Consider the following 20,000-nt stretch of genomic DNA (forward strand, 5'->3'; position numbering starts at 1 on the left):
CAGCACCTGGTATTCCAAGGCGGTCTCCCATCCAAGTACTAACCAGGCCTGACCTTGCTTAGCTTCCGAGATCGGGCGTGTTCAGGGTGGTATGGCCGTAAGCCATTATTGTGTGCAGACAGGGGCCTTTTAAAGATGTCATGCCCTTGATTCTGGCTGAATTTTTGGACATGTGAATATGTCTCTATATGATAAAAAAAACATATGATCAAAAAAAATGAAAAAGCTTACAGCACCTGGTATTCCCAGGCGGTCTCCCATCCAAGTACTAACCAGGCCCGACCCTGCTTAGCTTCCGAGATCAGACGAGATCAGGCGTGTATAGGGTGGTTTGGCCGTAAGCCATTATTGTATGCAGAAAGGCGCCTTTTAAAGATGTCATGCCCTTGATTCTGGCTGAATTTTTGGACATGTGAATATGTCTCTATATGATAAAAAAAAAACATATGATCAAAAAAATGAAAAAACTTATAGCACCTGGTATTCCCAGGCGGTCTCCCATCCAAGTACTAACCAGGCCCGACCCTGCTTAGCTTCTGAGATCAGACGAGATCAGGCGTGTTCAGGGTGGTATGGCCGTAAGCCATTATTGTGTGCAGAAAGGGGCCTTTTAAAGATGTCATGCCCTTGATTCTGGCTGAATTTTTGGACATGTGAATATGTCTCTATATGATAAAAAAAAAAACATATGATCAAAAAAATGAAAAAGCTTACAGCACCTGGTATTCCCAGGCGGTCTCCCATCCAACTACTAACCAGGCCCTACCCTGCTTTGCTTCTGAGATCGGACGAGTTCAGGGTGGTATGGACGTAAGGCATTATTGTATGCAGAAAGGGGCCTTTTAAAGATGTCATGCCCTTGATTCTGGCTGAATTTTTGGACATGTGAATATGTCTCTATATGATAAAAAAAAAACATATGATCAAAAAAATGAAAAAACTTACAGCACCTGGTATTCCCAGGCGGTCTCCCATCCAGGTACTAACCAGGCCATACCCTGCTTAGCTTCCGAGATCGGACGAGATCAGGCGTGTTTTTTTTTTTTTTTTAATCTTTTATTATCAAAATTACAAAAACATTTATAATTCTTTCACATCATTTACAACAAATGCTATTACAATACATACACCCTCTAAATTAAACCTCCCCTCTGACGCAAACGGCACCCTAAAAACAATAAAAACATAGCATCAGGAAAAAAAACTCAAACCACCCCTGATACCCCCAACTCATGACAACTCTTCTGAGTCCCTCCCCCAAAGCAAACACCCCTCTGAAAACAAACCACAAAAACATACAAAAACCCCACAGTATTCTCAAAAAACCACTGAGAAAAAAAAACCACCAAATCAAATCACCCATTTTCCCCATGACCAAAAAAGAAGCCCTCGTACCAAAAAAACAAAAACAAAATAATTTAGACATCCCACATAATTCCCTCCTCATTTACTCTACACACATTCGCACCTTCCACAAACATTCTCACAAACTCACTCTCATTCGCTATGTACAACAATTTAAGATGTGCTTTCCATTCATTCACAAACATTCTCCACACATTCATTTTCTTACTTTCATACAGTGCATAATTCCTTCTGTTAAAAACCGCTTTTCTTGCAAAAGCCAAAATTATATTCATTACATTGTGATTTTTTTGTTTTGTTCCCACCCCCAACAACACCGACAATTCCCACCCCCTTTCATTCCAACACTCATTCTTACTGCATTTCCCCAACATTTCTCTTATTTTTCCCCAAAAATAAACCAATTCCCCACACGTAACAAACAAATGTATTAAATCCTCATCCGTACTTTCACATACACAACACTTTCTTTCATACCTCTCCTTATGGATCTGATGCAGGACGATGCAGGTGAAGATCCTCCTGTGCCTCAGTTTGAAATCTAGGTCAAATATTGCATGTGGTGTATGCGGAATGTTAATGTTCTTCCATATCATGTTGCTTGTTATGTCCGGGTATGTGTCTGTCCATTTTACTTCGGATGTGGGTTTCTGTATTCTATGTGTGATTGCGCACCTATACCAAATTTTTGTAGTGACATCTGTAATGTTGTGTTTCTTCTCCCCTAGGCACAGGGAGATCCCCCCCACATCGTCCCGCATCACTCCCTCCTTCTCTTTGATTAATTTTTCCCATTCGCTCGACAAAGACAATTTTACATTTGCAAACACTCTCTCAATCACATCCTTTCTGCACACACACCCTTTATTTTTTAAACCCCTCACCACCATTTGTAAATCAAAATCCCCCCCACAGTTCAGTAAATCCCTTATTCTAATATATCCCGCTTTCGACATAGCTTCACACTTAATTACCCTCTCCCCATTTTTAAAATACGGGCTCGAGAGGAAGGGCAGTCGTAGCACTGACCCTCTCGTTCCGCACTCTGGTACAGTCCAGGATGAAACCTGATACCACGCACTGAGTACTTCCTGGAAAAACCGTGGCAAGTGTTTAAATGAATCCGGGTTATTGATCTGGTACAGGTTGTCCTCGTTGTAGAGTCCAAAACTGCACAGATATTGTTTGAAGTGGTTTTTCCAAACTACGTTCCGGTTCTGGTCCATAAATTTGCCTATCAATTTGACTCTTAGTGCTACTTTTTTTGTAAGTAAATCAATCAAAGCTAGCCCCCCCTGATCTTTAGCCCCTATTATTGTTTTGTGAGCTATACTCGCTGCTTTGTTTTTCCAAATAAAGTCCCTAATGGTCTTTGAAATCTCCTTAAAGGCCCAGTCCGGAAGCGTACAAGTACTCAGCGCATGATTCACTTTGGACAACACGAGAGCATTTGTTACGGCTACCCTTCCTCTCAACAATAGACCCCTCGCTTTCCACAAATTCAATGTTTTTTTTTAATTTTACCCACCACCTCTTTCCATGTTACATCATCACATTCATTCTCATTTTTCCCCATATTCACTCCCAACACTTTTCTTCTCTCACACACCGTTTTAAATCCCCACTTATTAACTAGATTGGATTCCTTACCTAGTAACATAATTTCTGACTTATTTTCATTTACTTTTGCCCCAGATGCTCTTTCATAAGTTTGTACATGTTTTAATATCAATTCTATATCCTCCTCTCCTTTTACCATTATATTCACGTCATCTGCATACTGTATTATTTTTACGTTTTCCTTACCTATACCTTTTATGTTTACGTCTTCCGATATCAGTGCTGCCAGCGGCTCTGCTACCAAGCTGTACAACAGCGCTGACATCGGACATCCTTGTCTCACTGACCTTGATATTTTAAAAGAATCAGTTAGTTCCCCGTTACATTTTATCTTGCTTTCCGCTCCTGTATACAACATATTTATCCATTCTCTCATTCTCTCCCCGAATCCAAACTTCTCTAACACCTTCCCCATGAACCCGTGATCTACTCTGTCAAAAGCTTTATTTAAATCAATCCCTAGCCATATTCCCCCCTCCCCTTCCATATCCCTGACCGTCTGTTTTATTGAAATGATTGAGTCTGCTATGTCTCTGTTTGGTATACTGTATGATTGTGTTTGTTCTATGATTGTTCCTATTACCTCCCTGATTCTATTGGCTATTGTTTTCGCTATGATTTTGTAGTCTGTGTTGAGTAGGCTGATTGGTCTGTAGTTGTCCAGATTTTTATTGTCCCCCTTGTTTTTGTAAAAAATAGTAACCACCCCTTCCCCTAAACTTTTTGGTATATGTTTCACTTTTTCCATATATTTACTCAATTTGTTCACCAAGGGCACCAGCTGCTCTTTGAAAGCTTGGTAGAATTCCGCAGTTAGGCCATCGCTCCCAGGACTTTTGTTTTTGTTTAACCCCTCTAAAGCACTTCTGATTTCTCCCTCTGTAAACTCACAATCACACCACATTTTATCGTCCTCGCTTAGTTTTTTCTTTAAGGCACCCAAAGCTCTGTTCACACTCACGCTATCACACTCCTGTCTCGAAAACAGGCTTTCATAATAGCCCTTTACTATTTCTAAAATTCCCTTTTTATCTGTCACACTTTTACCTGCTTCATTTAATAATTCGTTTATTTCTGTTCTTTTTTGTTTTTGTTTTTCCAGACCTAAAAAAAAGGCTGTACTCCTCTCCCCCTCATACATATATTGTATTTTACTCCTAATGGCTGCACCCCTACTCTTTTTAAGTTCAATCACTCCCAACTGTTCTTTTAAATGTATGTATTTTTCGACATCTACATTATCTACACTGTCAAGCGATGCTATTTCCTCACTTAGTTGTTTTCTCAAATTCTCTTCCTTTCTATTTTCTCTCCACTTTTTCTCTTTACTATAATTGATACACTTTTTTTTAATTCTGACTTTTACGCTATCCCACCACACATTCATATCTTCACTCTCATTCCACTCATATCCCACATCATTCAACAATCTTTCCATACTTTTCACAAACATTCCATCATCCAGCAAGCTTGCATTAAAGCACCATATCCCTCCTTTACGTACATTCGTTTCTTTTCTAAACGTGATTTCTATTCCAGCGTGATCGCTCCACATATTAGTTTTATATTCAACTTCTTTAATCCACCTCACTACCTCGCATGTCACCAAAGCATAATCTATTCTAGATTGTTTTAATCTATTCAGTACAATTTGTCTCCTGGAGAACACCCTCTCCCATGGATGTAGCAATCTCCAAATATCAATGCATTGTTTCGTTATCATTATATCTTTAAGTGTCCCCCTGCTCACATCCCCCTTAAACACATTATTTTTTGACACATCGGTGGGTGTCATCGCCACATTAAAGTCACCGATTATTATACAATTCCTTTCCCACCATTTGCTTATTGCAATGAAGAATGTTTTCCTTTCTTTTTCTCCATTCGGTGCATATATATTTATGATTCTTATATTTTTCGTTTCATACACACAGTCTATTACTATTATTCTTCCTTCTTTGTCTCCATAAACCAAATTTACCCCTGTTACCCGACCCGTTTTGACTAAAACCGCCACTCCTCTCGCCCTCGACGTGCCATTGGAGCAGAAAATATGGCCCACAAAGTCTTTTTTTATGTCTTCCACCAGGGAATCATCCCACCTGGTCTCCTGCAGGCACAAAACGTCATTCTGCAAGGAAAGAATCGCATGTCTTTTTTCTTTGTTCCTTAGTCCATTCACGTTTATCGAAAATAAATTAAAGGCCATTATCATAAAAATAAAAACAAAAAAAACGGATTTACAGGGGTTATTGTCAGTCATTATTTGTCCTTACATTTCAATTTTTTCACCAACTTTTTTCGTTGTCCAAGACTTAGTCTTTTTTGCGCACTCGCCAGTTCACTCACATCCATTTCGCTGTCCGTTTCATTGGGACTGGTGCTTTTACCCGTATTATTTAGCGTGATTTTTCTCCCTCCCGCCTGTCCAACACCACTCTCAGGCATCTCCCTCCCCTCTGTGCTCATGCTTACCCCCGGGTCTTCTGCCACGTCCCTTCCGTCTCCTTTTTTCCCTCTCTCGCTCGTTTTTCGCTGCTTCTGCTGTCCTCCCTCTCCAGCCAGCTCCGGCGTCTCCAGCTCGCACTCTGACGCCCGTTCTCCTCCGCTCTCTCCGCTCTCTCCGCTCTGCTCCATTTCTCCGTCACTGTTCTCGTCTTCTCTGATCTCCTTCCTGCTTGCTCCGATCACCTCCTTCTCCTCCGCCTCCTCCTCGTACACCTCCTCCGCCTCGTCTTCATCCTCGTACACCTCCTCCACCTCGTTCTTGCTTTCCTCTCCGTTCTCACACTCACATTCATTTTCTCTTTTTTTACAGTTTGTGCATTTTGTGCTGTTCGCGCTGCACTCTCGCGCAAAGTGTCCCTGCACCCCACAATTGTGGCACATAAATTCTGGACACTCTCTCAGGATGTGTCCCGGCTGGATGCACATCCTGCACACTTTTTGTTGTCTATCATGTATTACTCTAAAGTATTCGTTCCCCATCACAGTGTTAAACTTTGTGGAGTAAGGGAGTGACTGTACCTGGTCATTAAATCTGACCCGGACAAACCTCGTTCCGTCAGCTATCATTGTTCCAGGCCACATTCTGCGTTTTATTGGTGATGTCGGTTTCACTCCCCATCCCGTCAGCTTCCAAACTATTTCTTCATCTGTGATATACGCTGGCAGGTTTAAAAAAGACACCACCAGCTCATCATTATTTAGTTCTCTCGCCACGACTCTGGTCTCTCCGATTTTAAATCCATCCAGCAGCCTTTCCTTTCCTTTAATGTTGCTCACCGTCACCTCCAGTTTTTCAGGTCCCAGGGTTCTGCACGCCAGCAGGCCCCCACAGATCATTTTTATGTTGCTCATGACGTGATTTAGAGGAACTTTGTCTCCCACCATTTCAATGTTTAGTGTTAGTTTTCTCTCAAAAGACACTTTTGCTTCCTCTTTTTCTGCTCTCTCGCCACCTCTCCCATTCTCTGCATGCGGAGCAATCAGCCCGCCGCTCCTCTCTCTTCCTCTCTCTCCGTCATCCATTCCGTTCCCTGTTTCATTTGCCGTTTTCATCCGTCCTTTTTGTCCGTCGTTCTTCTCGTTGTCGTTTAATCCATTCCTCTGTTTCAGTGCCATGTTTGTTTGTTCACGTTGTTGTCCGTTCTCTTTTCCTTTTTCCATCTCTCCAGTCCGTGGTCCTGTCATCTTTGTGATCCGTCCGTGTGAGTTTGCTCGCGACATACGAGCAAACATTCACAAAAAAACAAAAATTCTTCACAAAATTGTGGAAAAAAAACAGGAAAAAAAGGTGAAAAGAAAAACGATCCCCCTAACAGTCAGTGACTGCTGGGGGACATTCACTCACAATCTGAGGTATTTAAATGAATCCAAAACGCACCCAAAAAAGAAACAAATTAGTCCAGCTGTCCTGCTCAGTACTGACACGTCAGCTCTCCTTCAGCACCACACAAACTCTGACAGCAAAAGGGGCGTGTTCAGGGTGGTATGGCCGTAAGCTGTTATTGTGTGCAGAAAGGGGCCTTTTAAAGATGTCATGCCCTTGATTCTGGCTGAATTTTTGGACATGTGAATATGTCTCTATATGATAAAAAAAAAACATATGATCAAAAAAATGAAAAAGCTTACAGCACCTGGTATTCCCAGGCGGTCTCCCATCCAAGTACTAACCAGGCCTGACCTTGCTTAGCTTCCGAGATCGGGCGTGTTCAGGGTGGTATGGCCGTAAGCCATTATTGTGTGCAGACAGGGGCCTTTTAAAGATGTCATGCCCTTGATTCTGGCTGAATTTTTGGACATGTGAATATGTCTCTATATGATAAAAAAAAACATATCATCAAAAAAATGAAAAAGCTTACAGCACCTGGTATTCCCAGGCGGTCTCCCATCCAAGTACTAACCAGGCCCGACCCTGCTTAGCTTCCGAGATCGGACGAGATCGGGCGTGTTCAGGGTGGTATGGCCATAAGCCATTATTGTGTGCAGAAAGGGGCCTTTTAAAGATGTCATGCCCTTGATTCTGGCTGAATTTTTGGACATGTGAATATGTCTCTATATGAAAAAAAAAAAACATATGATCAAAAAAATGAAAAAGCTTATAGCACCTGGTATTCCCAGGCGGTCTCCCATCCAAGTACTAACCAGGCCCGACCCTGCTTAGCTTCCGAGATCGGACGAGATCGGGCATGTTCAGGGTGGTATGGCCATAAGTCATTATTGTGTGAAGAAAGGGGCCTTTTAAAGATGTCATGCCCTTGATTCTGGCTGAATTTTTGGACATGTGAATATGTCTCTATATGAAAAAAAAAAAACATATGATCAAAAAAATGAAAAAGCTTACAGCACCTGGTATTCCCAGGCGGTCTCCCATCCAAGTACTAACCAGGCCCGACCCTGCTTAGCTTCCGAGATCGGACGAGATCAGGCGTGTTCAGGGTGGTATGGCCGTAAGCCATTATTGTGTGCAGAGAGGGGCCTTTTAAAGATGTCATGCCCTTGATTCTGGCTGAATTTTTGGACATGTGAATATGTCTCTATATGATAAAAAAAAAACATGATTAAAAAAATGAAAAAGCTTACAGCACCTGGTATTCCCAGGCGGTCTCCCATCCAAGTACTAACCAGGCACGACCCTGCTTAGCTTCTGAGATCGAACGAGATCGGGCGTGTTCAGGGTGGTATGGCCGTAAGCCATTATTGTCTGCAGACAGGGGCCTTTTAAAGATGTCATGCCCTTGATTCTGGCTGAATTTTTGGACATGTGAATATGTCTCTCTATGATAAAAAAAAAACATATGATCAAAAAAATAAAAAAAGCTTACAGCGTCTGGTATTCCCAGGCGGTCTCCCATCCAAGTACTAACCAGGCCCGACCCTGCTTAGCTTCCAAGATCGGACGAGTTCAGGGTGGTTTGGCCGTAAGCCATTATTGTGTGCAGAAAGGGGCCTTTTAAAGATGTCATGCCCTTGATTCTGGCTGAATTTTTGGACATGTGAATATGTCTCTATATGATAAAAAAAAAACATATGATCAAAAAAATGAAAAAACTCACAGCACCTGGTATTCCCAGGCGGTCTCCCATCCAAGTACTAACCAGGTCCTACCCTGCTTAGCTTCCGAGATCGGACTAGATCAGGCGTGTTCAGGGTGGTATGGCCGTAAGCCATTATTGTGTGAAGACAGGGGCCTTTTAAAGATGTCATGCCCTTGATTCTGGCTGAATTTTTGGACATGTGAATATGTCTCTATATGATCAAAAAAAAACATATGATCAAAAAAAATGAAAAAGCTTACAGCACCTGGTATTCCCAGGCGGTCTCCCATACAAGTACTAACCAGGCCCAACCCTGCTTAGCTTCCGAGATCGGACGAGTACAGGGTGGTATGGCCGTAAGGCATTATTGTGTGCAGAAAGGGGCCTTTTAAAGATGTCATGCCCTTGATTCTGGCTGAATTTTTGGACATGTGAATATGTCTCTCTATGATTAAAAAAAACATATGATCAAAAAAATGAAAAAGCTTACAGCACCTGGTATTCCTAGGCGGTCTCCCGTCCAAGTATTAACCAGGCCCGACCCTGCTTAGCTTCTGAGATCGGACGAGATCAGGGTGGTATGGACGTAAGGCATTATTGTGTGCAGAAAGGGGCCTTTTAAAGATATCATGCCCTTGATTCTGGCTGAATTTTTGGACATGTGAATATGTCTCTATATGATAAAAAAAAACATATGATCAAAAAAATGAAAAAGCTTACAGCACCTGGTATTCCCAGGCGGTCTCCCATCCAAGTACTAACCAGGCCCCACCCTGCTTAGCTTCCGAGATCGGACGAGATCAGGCGTGTTCAGGGTGGTATGGCCGTAAGCCATTATTGTGTGCAGAGAGGGGCCTTTTAAAGATGTCATGCCCTTGATTCTGGCTGAATTTTTTGACATGTGAATATGTCTCTATATGATAAAAAAAAACATGATCAAAAAAATGAAAAAGCTTACAGCACCTGGTATTCCCAGGCGGTCTCCCATCCAAGTACTAACCAGGCACGACCCTGCTTAGCTTCTGAGATCGAACGAGATCGGGCGTGTTCAGGGTGGTATGGCCGTAAGCCATTATTGTCTGCAGACAGGGGCCTTTTAAAGATGTCATGCCCTTGATTCTGGCTGAATTTTTGGACATGTGAATATGTCTCTCTATGATAAAAAAAAAACATATGATCAAAAAAATAAAAAAAGCTTACAGCGTCTGGTATTCCCAGGCGGTCTCCCATCCAAGTACTAACCAGGCCCGACCCTGCTTAGCTTCCAAGATCGGACGAGTTCAGGGTGGTTTGGCCGTAAGCCATTATTGTGTGCAGAAAGGGGCCTTTTAAAGATGTCATGCCCTTGATTCTGGCTGAATTTTTGGACATGTGAATATGTCTCTATATGATAAAAAAAAACATATGATCAAAAAAATGAAAACGCTTACAGCACCTGGTATTCCCAGGTGGTCTCCCATCCAAGTACTAACCAGGCCCGACACTGCTTAGCTTCCGAGATCGGACGAGATCGGGCGTGTTCAGGGTGGTATGGCCGTAAGCCATTATTGTATGCAGAAAGGGGCCTTTTAAAGATGTCATGCCCTTGATTCTGGCTGAATTTTTGGACATGTGAATATGTCTCTATATGATAAAAAAAAAACATATGATCAAAAAAATGAAAAAACTTACAGCACCTGGTATTCCCAGGCCGTCTCCCACCCAAGTACTAACCAGGCCCTACCCTGCTTAGCTTCCGAGATCGGACGAGATCAGGCGTGTTCAGGGTGGTATGGCCATAAGCCATTATTGTGTGCAGAGAGGGGCCTTTTAAAGATGTCATGCCCTTGATTCTGGCTGAATTTTTGGACATGTGAATATGTCTCTATATGATAAAAAAAACATATGATCAAAAAAAATGAAAAAGCTTACAGCGTCTGGTATTCCCAGGCGGTCTCCCATCCAAGTACTAACCAGGCACGACCCTACTTAGTTTCCGAGATCGGACGAGATCGGGCGTGTTAAGGGTGGTATGGCCGTAAGCCGTTATTGTGTGCAGAAAGGGGCCTTTTAAAGATGTCATGCCCTTGATTCTGGCTGAATTTTTGGACATGTGAATATGTCTTTATATGATAAAAAAAAACATATGATCAAATAAATGAAAACGCTTACAGCACCTGGTATTCCAAGGTGGTCTCCCATCCAAGTACTAACCAGGCCCAACCCTGCTTAGCTTCCGAGATCGAACGAGATCGGGCGTGTTCAGGGTGGTATGGCCGTAAGCCATTATTGTGTGCAGACAGGGGCCTTTTAAAGATGTCATGCCCTTGATTCTGGCTGAATTTTTGGACATGTGAATATGTCTCTATATGATAAAAAAAAAACATATGATCAAAAAAATGAAAAAGCTTACAGCACCTGGTATTCCCAGGCGGTCTCCCATCCAAGTACTAACCAGGCCTGACCCTGCTTAGCTTCCTGGATCGGACGAGATCGGGCGTGTTCAGGGTGGTATGGCTGTAAGCCATTACTGTGTGCAGAAAGGGGCCTTTTAAAGATGTCATGCCCTTGATTCTGGCTGAATTTTTGGACATGTGAATATGTCTCTATATGATAAAAAAAAAACATATGATCAAAAAAATGAAAAAGCTTACAGCACCTGGTATTCCCAGGCGGTCTCCCATCCAAGTACTAACCAGGCACGAACCCTGCTTAGCTTCCGAAATCGGACGTGTTCAGGGTGGTATGGCTGTAAGCCATTATTGTGTGCAGAAAGGGGCCTTTTAAAGATGTCATGCTCTTGATTCTGGCTGAATTTTTGGACATGTGAATATGTCTCTATATGATAAAAAAAAACATATGATCAAAAAAATGAAAAAGCTTACATCACCTGGTATTCCCAGGCGGTCTCCCATCCAAGTACTAACCAGGCCCGACACTGCTTAGCTTAAGAGATCAGACGAGATAGGCCGTGTTTTTTTTTTTTATCTTTTATTATCAAAATTACAAAAACATTTATAATTCTTTCACATCATTTACAACAAATGCTATTACAATACATACACCCTCTAAATTAAACCTCCCCTCTGACGCAAACGGCACCCTAAAAACAATAAAAACATAGCATCAGGAAAAAAAACTCAAACCACTCCTGATACCCCCAACTCATGACAACTCTTCTGAGTCCCTCCCCCAAAGCAAACACCCCTCTGAAAACAAACCACAAAAACATACAAAAACCCCACAGTATTCTCAAAAAACCACTGAGAAAAAAAAAAACACCAAATCAAATCACCCATTTTCCCATGACCAAAAAAGAAGCCCTCGTACCAAAAAAACAAAAACAAAATAATTTAGACATCCCACATAATTCCCTCCTCATTTACTCTACACACATTCGCACCTTCCACAAACATTCTCACAAACTCACTCTCATTCGCTATGTACAACAATTTAAGATGTGCTTTCCATTCATTCACAAACATTCTCCACACATTCATTTTCTTACTTTCATACAGTGCATAATTCCTTCTGTTAAAAACCGCTTTTCTTGCAAAAGCCAAAATTATATTCATTACATTGTGATTTTTTTGTTTTGTTCCCACCCCCAACAACACCGACAATTCCCACCCCCTTTCATTCCAACACTCATTCTTACTGCATTTCCCCAACATTTCTCTTATTTTTCCCCAAAAATAAACCAATTCCCCACACGTAACAAACAAATGTATTAAATCCTCATCCGTACTTTCACATACACAACACTTTCTTTCATACCTCTCCTTATGGATCTGATGCAGGACGATGCAGGTGAAGATCCTCCTGTGCCTCAGTTTGAAATCTAGGTCAAATATTGCATGTGGTGTATGCGGAATGTTAATGTTCTTCCATATCATGTTGCTTGTTATGTCCGGGTATGTGTCTGTCCATTTTACTTCGGATGTGGGTTTCTGTATTCTATGTGTGATTGCGCACCTATACCAAATTTTTGTAGTGACATCTGTAATGTTGTGTTTCTTCTCCCCTAGGCACAGGGAGATCCCCCCCACATTGTCCTGCATCACTCCCTCCTTCTCTTTGATTAATTTTTCCCATTCGCTCGACAAAGACAATTTTACATTTGCAAACACTCTCTCAATCACATCCTTTCTGCACACACACCCTTTATTTTTTAAACCCCTCACCACCATTTGTAAATCAAAATCCCCCCCACAGTTCAGTAAATCCCTTATTCTAATATATCCCGCTTTCGACATAGCTTCACACTTAATTACCCTCTCCCCATTTTTAAAATACGGGCTCGAGAGGAAGGGCAGTCGTAGCACTGACCCTCTCGTTCCGCACTCTGGTACAGTCCAGGATGAAACCTGATACCACGCACTGAGTACTTCCTGGAAAAACCGTGGCAAGTGTTTAAATGAATCCGGGTTATTGATCTGGTACAGGTTGTCCTCGTTGTAGAGTCCAAAACTGCACAGATATTGTTTGAAGTGGTTTTTCCAAACTACGTTCCGGTTCTGGTCCATAAATTTGCCTATCAATTTGACTCTTAGTGCTACTTTTTTTGTAAGTAAATCAATCAAAGCTAGCCCCCCCTGATCTTTAGCCCCTATTATTGTTTTGTGAGCTATACTCGCTGCTTTGTTTTTCCAAATAAAGTCCCTAATGGTCTTTGAAATCTCCTTAAAGGCCCAGTCCGGAAGCGTACAAGTACTCAGCGCATGATTCACTTTGGACAACACGAGAGCATTTGTTACGGCTACCCTTCCTCTCAACAATAGACCCCTCGCTTTCCACAAATTCAATGTTTTTTTAATTTTACCCACCACCTCTTTCCATGTTACATCATCACATTCATTCTCATTTTTCCCCATATTCACTCCCAACACTTTTCTTCTCTCACACACCGTTTTAAATCCCCACTTATTAACTAGATTGGATTCCTTACCTAGTAACATAATTTCTGACTTATTTTCATTTACTTTTGCCCCAGATGCTCTTTCATAAGTTTGTACATGTTTTAATATCAATTCTATATCCTCCTCTCCTTTTACCATTATATTCACGTCATCTGCATACTGTATTATTTTTACGTTTTCCTTACCTATACCTTTTATGTTTACGTCTTCCGATATCAGTGCTGCCAGCGGCTCTGCTACCAAGCTGTACAACAGCGCTGACATCGGACATCCTTGTCTCACTGACCTTGATATTTTAAAAGAATCAGTTAGTTCCCCGTTACATTTTATCTTGCTTTCCGCTCCTGTATACAACATATTTATCCATTCTCTCATTCTCTCCCCGAATCCAAACTTCTCTAACACCTTCCCCATGAACCCGTGATCTACTCTGTCAAAAGCTTTATTTAAATCAATCCCTAGCCATATTCCCCCCTCCCCTTCCATATCCCTGACCGTCTGTTTTATTGAAATGATTGAGTCTGCTATGTCTCTGTTTGGTATACTGTATGATTGTGTTTGTTCTATGATTGTTCCTATTACCTCCCTGATTCTATTGGCTATTGTTTTCGCTATGATTTTGTAGTCTGTGTTGAGTAGGCTGATTGGTCTGTAGTTGTCCAGATTTTTATTGTCCCCCTTGTTTTTGTAAAAAATAGTAACCACCCCTTCCCCTAAACTTTTTGGTATATGTTTCACTTTTTCCATATATTTACTCAATTTGTTCACCAAGGGCACCAGCTGCTCTTTGAAAGCTTGGTAGAATTCCGCAGTTAGGCCATCGCTCCCAGGACTTTTGTTTTTGTTTAACCCCTCTAAAGCACTTCTGATTTCTCCCTCTGTAAACTCACAATCACACCACATTTTATCGTCCTCGCTTAGTTTTTTCTTTAAGGCACCCAAAGCTCTGTTCACACTCACGCTATCACACTCCTGTCTCGAAAACAGGCTTTCATAATAGCCCTTTACTATTTCTAAAATTCCCTTTTTATCTGTCACACTTTTACCTGCTTCATTTAATAATTCGTTTATTTCTGTTCTTTTTTGTTTTTGTTTTTCCAGACCTAAAAAAAAGGCTGTACTCCTCTCCCCCTCATACATATATTGTATTTTACTCCTAATGGCTGCACCCCTACTCTTTTTAAGTTCAATCACTCCCAACTGTTCTTTTAAATGTATGTATTTTTCGACATCTACATTATCTACACTGTCAAGCGATGCTATTTCCTCACTTAGTTGTTTTCTCAAATTCTCTTCCTTTCTATTTTCTCTCCACTTTTTCTCTTTACTATAATTGATACACTTTTTTTTAATTCTGACTTTTACACTATCCCACCACACATTCATATCTTCACTCTCATTCCACTCATATCCCACATCATTCAACAATCTTTCCATACTTTTCACAAACATTCCATCATCCAGCAAGCTTGCATTAAAGCACCATATCCCTCCTTTACGTACATTCGTTTCTTTTCTAAACGTGATTTCTATTCCAGCGTGATCGCTCCACATATTAGTTTTATATTCAACTTCTTTAATCCACCTCACTACCTCGCATGTCACCAAAGCATAATCTATTCTAGATTGTTTTAATCTATTCAGTACAATTTGTCTCCTGGAGAACACCCTCTCCCATGGATGTAGCAATCTCCAAATATCAATGCATTGTTTCGTTATCATTATATCTTTAAGTGTCCCCCTGCTCACATCCCCCTTAAACACATTATTTTTTGACACATCGGTGGGTGTCATCGCCACATTAAAGTCACCGATTATTATACAATTCCTTTCCCACCATTTGCTTATTGCAATGAAGAATGTTTTCCTTTCTTTTTCTCCATTCGGTGCATATATATTTATGATTCTTATATTTTTCGTTTCATACACACAGTCTATTACTATTATTCTTCCTTCTTTGTCTCCATAAACCAAATTTACCCCTGTTACCCGACCCGTTTTGACTAAAACCGCCACTCCTCTCGCCCTCGACGTGCCATTGGAGCAGAAAATATGGCCCACAAAGTCTTTTTTTATGTCTTCCACCAGGGAATCATCCCACCTGGTCTCCTGCAGGCACAAAACGTCATTCTGCAAGGAAAGAATCGCATGTCTTTTTTCTTTGTTCCTTAGTCCATTCACGTTTATCGAAAATAAATTAAAGGCCATTATCATAAAAATAAAAACAAAAAAAACGGATTTACAGGGGTTATTGTCAGTCATTATTTGTCCTTACATTTCAATTTTTTCACCAACTTTTTTCGTTGTCCAAGACTTAGTCTTTTTTGCGCACTCGCCAGTTCACTCACATCCATTTCGCTGTCCGTTTCATTGGGACTGGTGCTTTTACCCGTATTATTTAGCGTGATTTTTCTCCCTCCCGCCTGTCCAACACCACTCTCAGGCATCTCCCTCCCCTCTGTGCTCATGCTTACCCCCGGGTCTTCTGCCACGTCCCTTCCGTCTCCTTTTTTCCCTCTCTCCACAAAGTTTAACACTGTGATGGGGAACGAATACTTTAGAGTAATACATGATAGACAACAAAAAGTGTGCAGGATGTGCATCCAGCCGGGACACATCCTGAGAGAGTGTCCAGAATTTATGTGCCACAACTGTGGGGTGCAGGGACACTTTGCGCGAGAGTGCAGCGCGAACAGCACAAAATGCACAAACTGTAAAAAAAGAGAAAATGAATGTGAGTGTGAGAACGGAGAGGAAAGCAAGAACGAGGTGGAGGAGGTGTACGAGGATGAAGACGAGGCGGAGGAGGTGTACGAGGAGGAGGCGGAGGAGAAGGAGGTGATCGGAGCAAGCAGGAAGGAGATCAGAGAAGACGAGAACAGTGACGGAGAAATGGAGCAGAGCGGAGAGAGCGGAGGAGAACGGGCGTCAGAGTGCGAGCTGGAGACGCCGGAGCTGGCTGGAGAGGGAGGACAGCAGAAGCAGCGAAAAACGAGCGAGTAAGGGAGTGACTGTACCTGGTCATTAAATCTGACCCGGACAAACCTCGTTCCGTCAGCTATCATTGTTCCAGGCCACATTCTGCGTTTTATTGGTGATGTCGGTTTCACTCCCCATCCCGTCAGCTTCCAAACTATTTCTTCATCTGTGATATACGCTGGCAGGTTTAAAAAAGACACCACCAGCTCATCATTATTTAGTTCTCTCGCCACGACTCTGGTCTCTCCGATTTTAAATCCATCCAGCAGCCTTTCCTTTCCTTTAATGTTGCTCACCGTCACCTCCAGTTTTTCAGGTCCCAGGGTTCTGCACGCCAGCAGGCCCCCACAGATCATTTTTATGTTGCTCATGACGTGATTTAGAGGAACTTTGTCTCCCACCATTTCAATGTTTAGTGTTAGTTTTCTCTCAAAAGACACTTTTGCTTCCTCTTTTTCTGCTCTCTCGCCACCTCTCCCATTCTCTGCATGCGGAGCAATCAGCCCTCCGCTCCTCTCTCTTCCTCTCTCTCCGTCATCCATTCCGTTCCCTGTTTCATTTGCCGTTTTCATCCGTCCTTTTTGTCCGTCGTTCTTCTCGTTGTCGTTTAATCCATTCCTTTGTTTCAGTGCCATGTTTGTTTGTTCACGTTGTTGTCCGTTCTCTTTTCCTTTTTCCATCTCTCCAGTCCGTGGTCCTGTCATCTTTGTGATCCGTCCGTGTGAGTTTGCTCGCGACATACGAGCAAACATTCACGAAAAACAAAAATTCTTCACAAAATTGTGGAAAAAAAACAGGAAAAAAAGGTGAAAAGAAAAACGATCCCCCTAACAGTCAGTGACTGCTGGGGGACATTCACTCACAATCTGAGGTATTTAAATAAATCCAAAGCGCATCCAAAAAACAAACAAATTAGTCCAGCTGTCCTGCTCAGTACTGACACGTCAGCTCTCCTTCAGCACCACACAAACTCTGACAGCAAAAGGGGCGTGTTCAGGGTGGTATGGCCGTAAGCCATTATTGTGTGCAGAAAGGGGCCTTTTAAAGATGTCATGCCCTTGATTCTGGCTAAATTTTTGGACATGTGAATATGTCTCTATATGATAAAAAAAAACCATATGATCAAAAAAATGAAAAAGCTTACAGCGTCTGGTATTCCCAGGCGGTCTCCCATCCAAGTACTAACCAGGCACGACCCTACTTAGTTTCCTAGATCGGACGAGAACGGGCATGTTAAGGGTGGTATGGCCGTAAGCCATTATTGTGTGCAGACAGGGGCCTTTTAAAGATCTCATGCCCTTGATTCTGGCTGAATTTTTGGACATGTGAATATGTCTCTATATGATAAAAAAAGAACATATGATCAAAAAAAATGAAAAAGCTTACAGCACCTGGTATTCCCAGGCGGTCTCCCATCCAAGTACTAACCAGGCCAGACGCTGCTTAGCTTCCGAGATCGGACAAGTTCAGGGTGGTATGTCCTTAAGCCATTATTGTGTGCAGAAAGGGGCCTTTTAAAGATGTCATGCCCTTGATTCTGGCTGAATTTTTGGACATGTGAATATGTCTCTATATGATAAAAAAAAACATGATCAAAAAAATGAAAAAGCTTACAGCACCTGGTATTCCCAGGCGGTCTCCCATCCAAGTACTAACCAGGCACTAGCCTGCTTAGCTTCCGAGATCGGACAAGATCAGGCGTGTTCAGGGTGGTATGGCCATAAGCCATTATTGTGTGCAGACAGGGGCCTTTTAAAGATGTCATGCCCTTGATTCTGGCTGAATTTTTGGACATGTGAATATGTCTCTATATGATAAAAAAAAACATATGATCAAAAAAATGAAAACGCTTACAGCACCTGGTATTCCCAGGTGGTCTCCCATCCAAGTACTAACCAGGCCCGACCCTGCTTTGCTTCCGAGATCGGACGAGATCGGGCGTGTTCAGGGTGGTATGGCCGTAAGCCATTATTGTGTGCAGACAGGGGCCTTTTAAAGATGTCATGCCCTTGATTCTGGCTGAATTTGTGGACATGTGAATATGTCTCTCTATGATAAAAAAAACATATGATCAAAAAAATAAAAAAAGCTTACAGCATCTGGTATTCCCAGGCGGTCTCCCATTCAAGTACTAACCAGGCCCGACCCTCCTTAGCTTCCGAGATGGGACGAGATCGGGCGTGTTAAGGGTGGTATGGCCGTAAGCCATTATTGTGTGCAGACAGGGGCCTTTTAAAGATGTTATGCCCTTGATTCTGGCTGAATTTTTGGACATGTGAATATGTCTCTATATGATAAAAAAAAAACATATGATCAAAAAAATGAAAAAGCTTACAGCACCTGGTATTCCCAGGCGGTCTCCCATCCAAGTACTAACCAGGCCCGACCCTGCTTAGCTTCCGAGATCGGACGAGATCAGGCGTGTTCAGGGTGGTATGGCCGTAAGCCATTATTGTGTGCAGACAGGGGCCTTTTAAATATGTCATGCCCTTGATTCTGGCTGAATTTTTGGACATGTGAATATGTCTCTATATGATAAAAAAAAACATGATCAAAAAAATGAAAAAGCTTACAGCACCTGGTATTCCCAGGCGGTCTCCCATCCAAGTACTAACCAGGCCCGACCCTGCTTAGCTTCTGAGATCGAACGAGATCGGGCGTGTTCAGGGTGGTATGGCCGTAAGCCATTATTGTCTGCAGACAGGGGCCTTTTAAAGATGTCATGCCCTTGATTCTTGTTGAATTTTTGGACATGTGAATATGTCTCTCTATGATAAAAAAAAAACATATGATCAAAAAAATAAAAAAAGCTTACAGCGTCTGGTATTCCCAGGCGGTCTCCCATCCAAGTACTAACCAGGCCCGAACCTGCTTAGCTTCCAAGATCAGACGAGTTCAGGGTGGTTTTGCCGTAAGCCATTATTGTGTGCAGAAAGGGGCCTTTTAAAGATGTCATGCCCTTGATTCTGGCTGAATTTTTGGACATGTGAATATGTCTCTATATGATAAAAAAAAAACATATGATCAAAAAAATGTAACAGCTTACAGCATTTGGTATTCCACAGGCGGTCTCCCATCCAAGTACTAACCAGGCACTACCCTGGTTAGTTTCCGAGATCGGACGAGATCGGACGAGTTCAGGGTGGTATGACCGTAAGCCATTATTGTGTGCAGAAAGGGGCCTTTTAAAGATGTCATGCCCTTGATTCTGGTTGAATTTTTGGACATGTGAATATGTCTCTATATGATCAAAAAAAATCATATGATCAAAAAAAATTAAAAAGCTTACAGCACCTGGTATTCCCAGGCGGTCTCCCATCCAAGTACGAACCAGGCCCGACCCTGCTTAGCTTCCGAGATCGGACGAGTTCAGGGTGGTATGTCCTTAAGCCATTATTGTATGCAGAAAGGGGCCTTTTAAAGATGTCATGCCCTTGATTCTGGCTGAATTTTTGGACATGTGAATATGTCTCTCTATGATAAAAAAAAAACACATGATCAAAAAAATGAAACAGCTTACAGCATCTGGTATTCCACAGGCGGTCTCACATCCAAGTACTAACCAGGCACGACCCTGCTTAGTTTCCGAGATCGGACG

At 42.1% G+C, this 20,000-nt stretch overlaps 18 non-coding genes and 12 pseudogenes across 18 annotated transcripts; all 30 read right to left on the minus strand.

Moving 5' to 3' along the window:
• LOC132969735 (5S ribosomal RNA) overlaps positions 1–103 on the minus strand; it is a 109-nt pseudogene extending 6 nt beyond the window's left edge.
• A 121-nt stretch (positions 104–224) lies between these two features.
• LOC132970163 (5S ribosomal RNA) lies at positions 225–343 on the minus strand. The gene has a single exon (XR_009672024.1). It is a non-coding gene; the product is annotated as a 5S ribosomal RNA (ribosomal RNA).
• Positions 344–465: 122 nt separating this feature from the next.
• On the minus strand, positions 466–584 carry LOC132970070 (5S ribosomal RNA). The gene has a single exon (XR_009671933.1). It is a non-coding gene; the product is annotated as a 5S ribosomal RNA (ribosomal RNA).
• Positions 585–707: 123 nt separating this feature from the next.
• LOC132969885 (5S ribosomal RNA) lies at positions 708–816 on the minus strand (annotated as a pseudogene).
• Positions 817–7,112: 6,296 nt separating this feature from the next.
• On the minus strand, positions 7,113–7,221 carry LOC132969704 (5S ribosomal RNA; annotated as a pseudogene).
• A 121-nt stretch (positions 7,222–7,342) lies between these two features.
• Positions 7,343–7,461, minus strand: LOC132970300 (5S ribosomal RNA). Its single transcript, XR_009672154.1, has one exon. It is a non-coding gene; the product is annotated as a 5S ribosomal RNA (ribosomal RNA).
• A 122-nt stretch (positions 7,462–7,583) lies between these two features.
• Positions 7,584–7,702, minus strand: LOC132970042 (5S ribosomal RNA). The gene has a single exon (XR_009671907.1). It is a non-coding gene; the product is annotated as a 5S ribosomal RNA (ribosomal RNA).
• A 122-nt stretch (positions 7,703–7,824) lies between these two features.
• Positions 7,825–7,943, minus strand: LOC132969729 (5S ribosomal RNA). The gene has a single exon (XR_009671763.1). It is a non-coding gene; the product is annotated as a 5S ribosomal RNA (ribosomal RNA).
• Positions 7,944–8,063: 120 nt separating this feature from the next.
• Positions 8,064–8,182, minus strand: LOC132970166 (5S ribosomal RNA). Its single transcript, XR_009672027.1, has one exon. It is a non-coding gene; the product is annotated as a 5S ribosomal RNA (ribosomal RNA).
• A 123-nt stretch (positions 8,183–8,305) lies between these two features.
• LOC132969818 (5S ribosomal RNA) lies at positions 8,306–8,414 on the minus strand (annotated as a pseudogene).
• A 122-nt stretch (positions 8,415–8,536) lies between these two features.
• Positions 8,537–8,655, minus strand: LOC132970207 (5S ribosomal RNA). The gene has a single exon (XR_009672067.1). It is a non-coding gene; the product is annotated as a 5S ribosomal RNA (ribosomal RNA).
• Positions 8,656–8,778: 123 nt separating this feature from the next.
• LOC132969763 (5S ribosomal RNA) lies at positions 8,779–8,887 on the minus strand (annotated as a pseudogene).
• Positions 8,888–9,238: 351 nt separating this feature from the next.
• LOC132969919 (5S ribosomal RNA) lies at positions 9,239–9,357 on the minus strand. Its single transcript, XR_009671787.1, has one exon. It is a non-coding gene; the product is annotated as a 5S ribosomal RNA (ribosomal RNA).
• Positions 9,358–9,476: 119 nt separating this feature from the next.
• LOC132970167 (5S ribosomal RNA) lies at positions 9,477–9,595 on the minus strand. Its single transcript, XR_009672028.1, has one exon. It is a non-coding gene; the product is annotated as a 5S ribosomal RNA (ribosomal RNA).
• Positions 9,596–9,718: 123 nt separating this feature from the next.
• LOC132969819 (5S ribosomal RNA) lies at positions 9,719–9,827 on the minus strand (annotated as a pseudogene).
• A 121-nt stretch (positions 9,828–9,948) lies between these two features.
• LOC132970002 (5S ribosomal RNA) lies at positions 9,949–10,067 on the minus strand. The gene has a single exon (XR_009671869.1). It is a non-coding gene; the product is annotated as a 5S ribosomal RNA (ribosomal RNA).
• Positions 10,068–10,189: 122 nt separating this feature from the next.
• Positions 10,190–10,308, minus strand: LOC132970184 (5S ribosomal RNA). The gene has a single exon (XR_009672044.1). It is a non-coding gene; the product is annotated as a 5S ribosomal RNA (ribosomal RNA).
• A 121-nt stretch (positions 10,309–10,429) lies between these two features.
• Positions 10,430–10,548, minus strand: LOC132970380 (5S ribosomal RNA; annotated as a pseudogene).
• Positions 10,549–10,669: 121 nt separating this feature from the next.
• LOC132969950 (5S ribosomal RNA) lies at positions 10,670–10,788 on the minus strand. Its single transcript, XR_009671818.1, has one exon. It is a non-coding gene; the product is annotated as a 5S ribosomal RNA (ribosomal RNA).
• A 122-nt stretch (positions 10,789–10,910) lies between these two features.
• On the minus strand, positions 10,911–11,029 carry LOC132970259 (5S ribosomal RNA). Its single transcript, XR_009672116.1, has one exon. It is a non-coding gene; the product is annotated as a 5S ribosomal RNA (ribosomal RNA).
• Positions 11,030–11,151: 122 nt separating this feature from the next.
• LOC132969804 (5S ribosomal RNA) lies at positions 11,152–11,261 on the minus strand (annotated as a pseudogene).
• Positions 11,262–17,539: 6,278 nt separating this feature from the next.
• LOC132969779 (5S ribosomal RNA) lies at positions 17,540–17,658 on the minus strand (annotated as a pseudogene).
• Positions 17,659–18,009: 351 nt separating this feature from the next.
• Positions 18,010–18,128, minus strand: LOC132970303 (5S ribosomal RNA). Its single transcript, XR_009672157.1, has one exon. It is a non-coding gene; the product is annotated as a 5S ribosomal RNA (ribosomal RNA).
• A 121-nt stretch (positions 18,129–18,249) lies between these two features.
• LOC132969938 (5S ribosomal RNA) lies at positions 18,250–18,368 on the minus strand. The gene has a single exon (XR_009671806.1). It is a non-coding gene; the product is annotated as a 5S ribosomal RNA (ribosomal RNA).
• Positions 18,369–18,489: 121 nt separating this feature from the next.
• Positions 18,490–18,608, minus strand: LOC132970318 (5S ribosomal RNA). Its single transcript, XR_009672170.1, has one exon. It is a non-coding gene; the product is annotated as a 5S ribosomal RNA (ribosomal RNA).
• A 122-nt stretch (positions 18,609–18,730) lies between these two features.
• On the minus strand, positions 18,731–18,849 carry LOC132969741 (5S ribosomal RNA). The gene has a single exon (XR_009671764.1). It is a non-coding gene; the product is annotated as a 5S ribosomal RNA (ribosomal RNA).
• Positions 18,850–18,968: 119 nt separating this feature from the next.
• LOC132970007 (5S ribosomal RNA) lies at positions 18,969–19,087 on the minus strand. Its single transcript, XR_009671873.1, has one exon. It is a non-coding gene; the product is annotated as a 5S ribosomal RNA (ribosomal RNA).
• Positions 19,088–19,441: 354 nt separating this feature from the next.
• Positions 19,442–19,561, minus strand: LOC132969822 (5S ribosomal RNA; annotated as a pseudogene).
• A 123-nt stretch (positions 19,562–19,684) lies between these two features.
• Positions 19,685–19,793, minus strand: LOC132969816 (5S ribosomal RNA; annotated as a pseudogene).
• A 122-nt stretch (positions 19,794–19,915) lies between these two features.
• The window catches only part of LOC132969837 (5S ribosomal RNA), a 120-nt pseudogene continuing 35 nt past the window's right edge, over positions 19,916–20,000 (minus strand).

The sequence above is a fragment of the Labrus mixtus genome, unplaced genomic scaffold (genome assembly GCF_963584025.1).
Source record: "Labrus mixtus unplaced genomic scaffold, fLabMix1.1 SCAFFOLD_63, whole genome shotgun sequence".
In the NCBI taxonomy this organism is placed as follows: domain Eukaryota; kingdom Metazoa; phylum Chordata; class Actinopteri; order Labriformes; family Labridae; genus Labrus; species Labrus mixtus.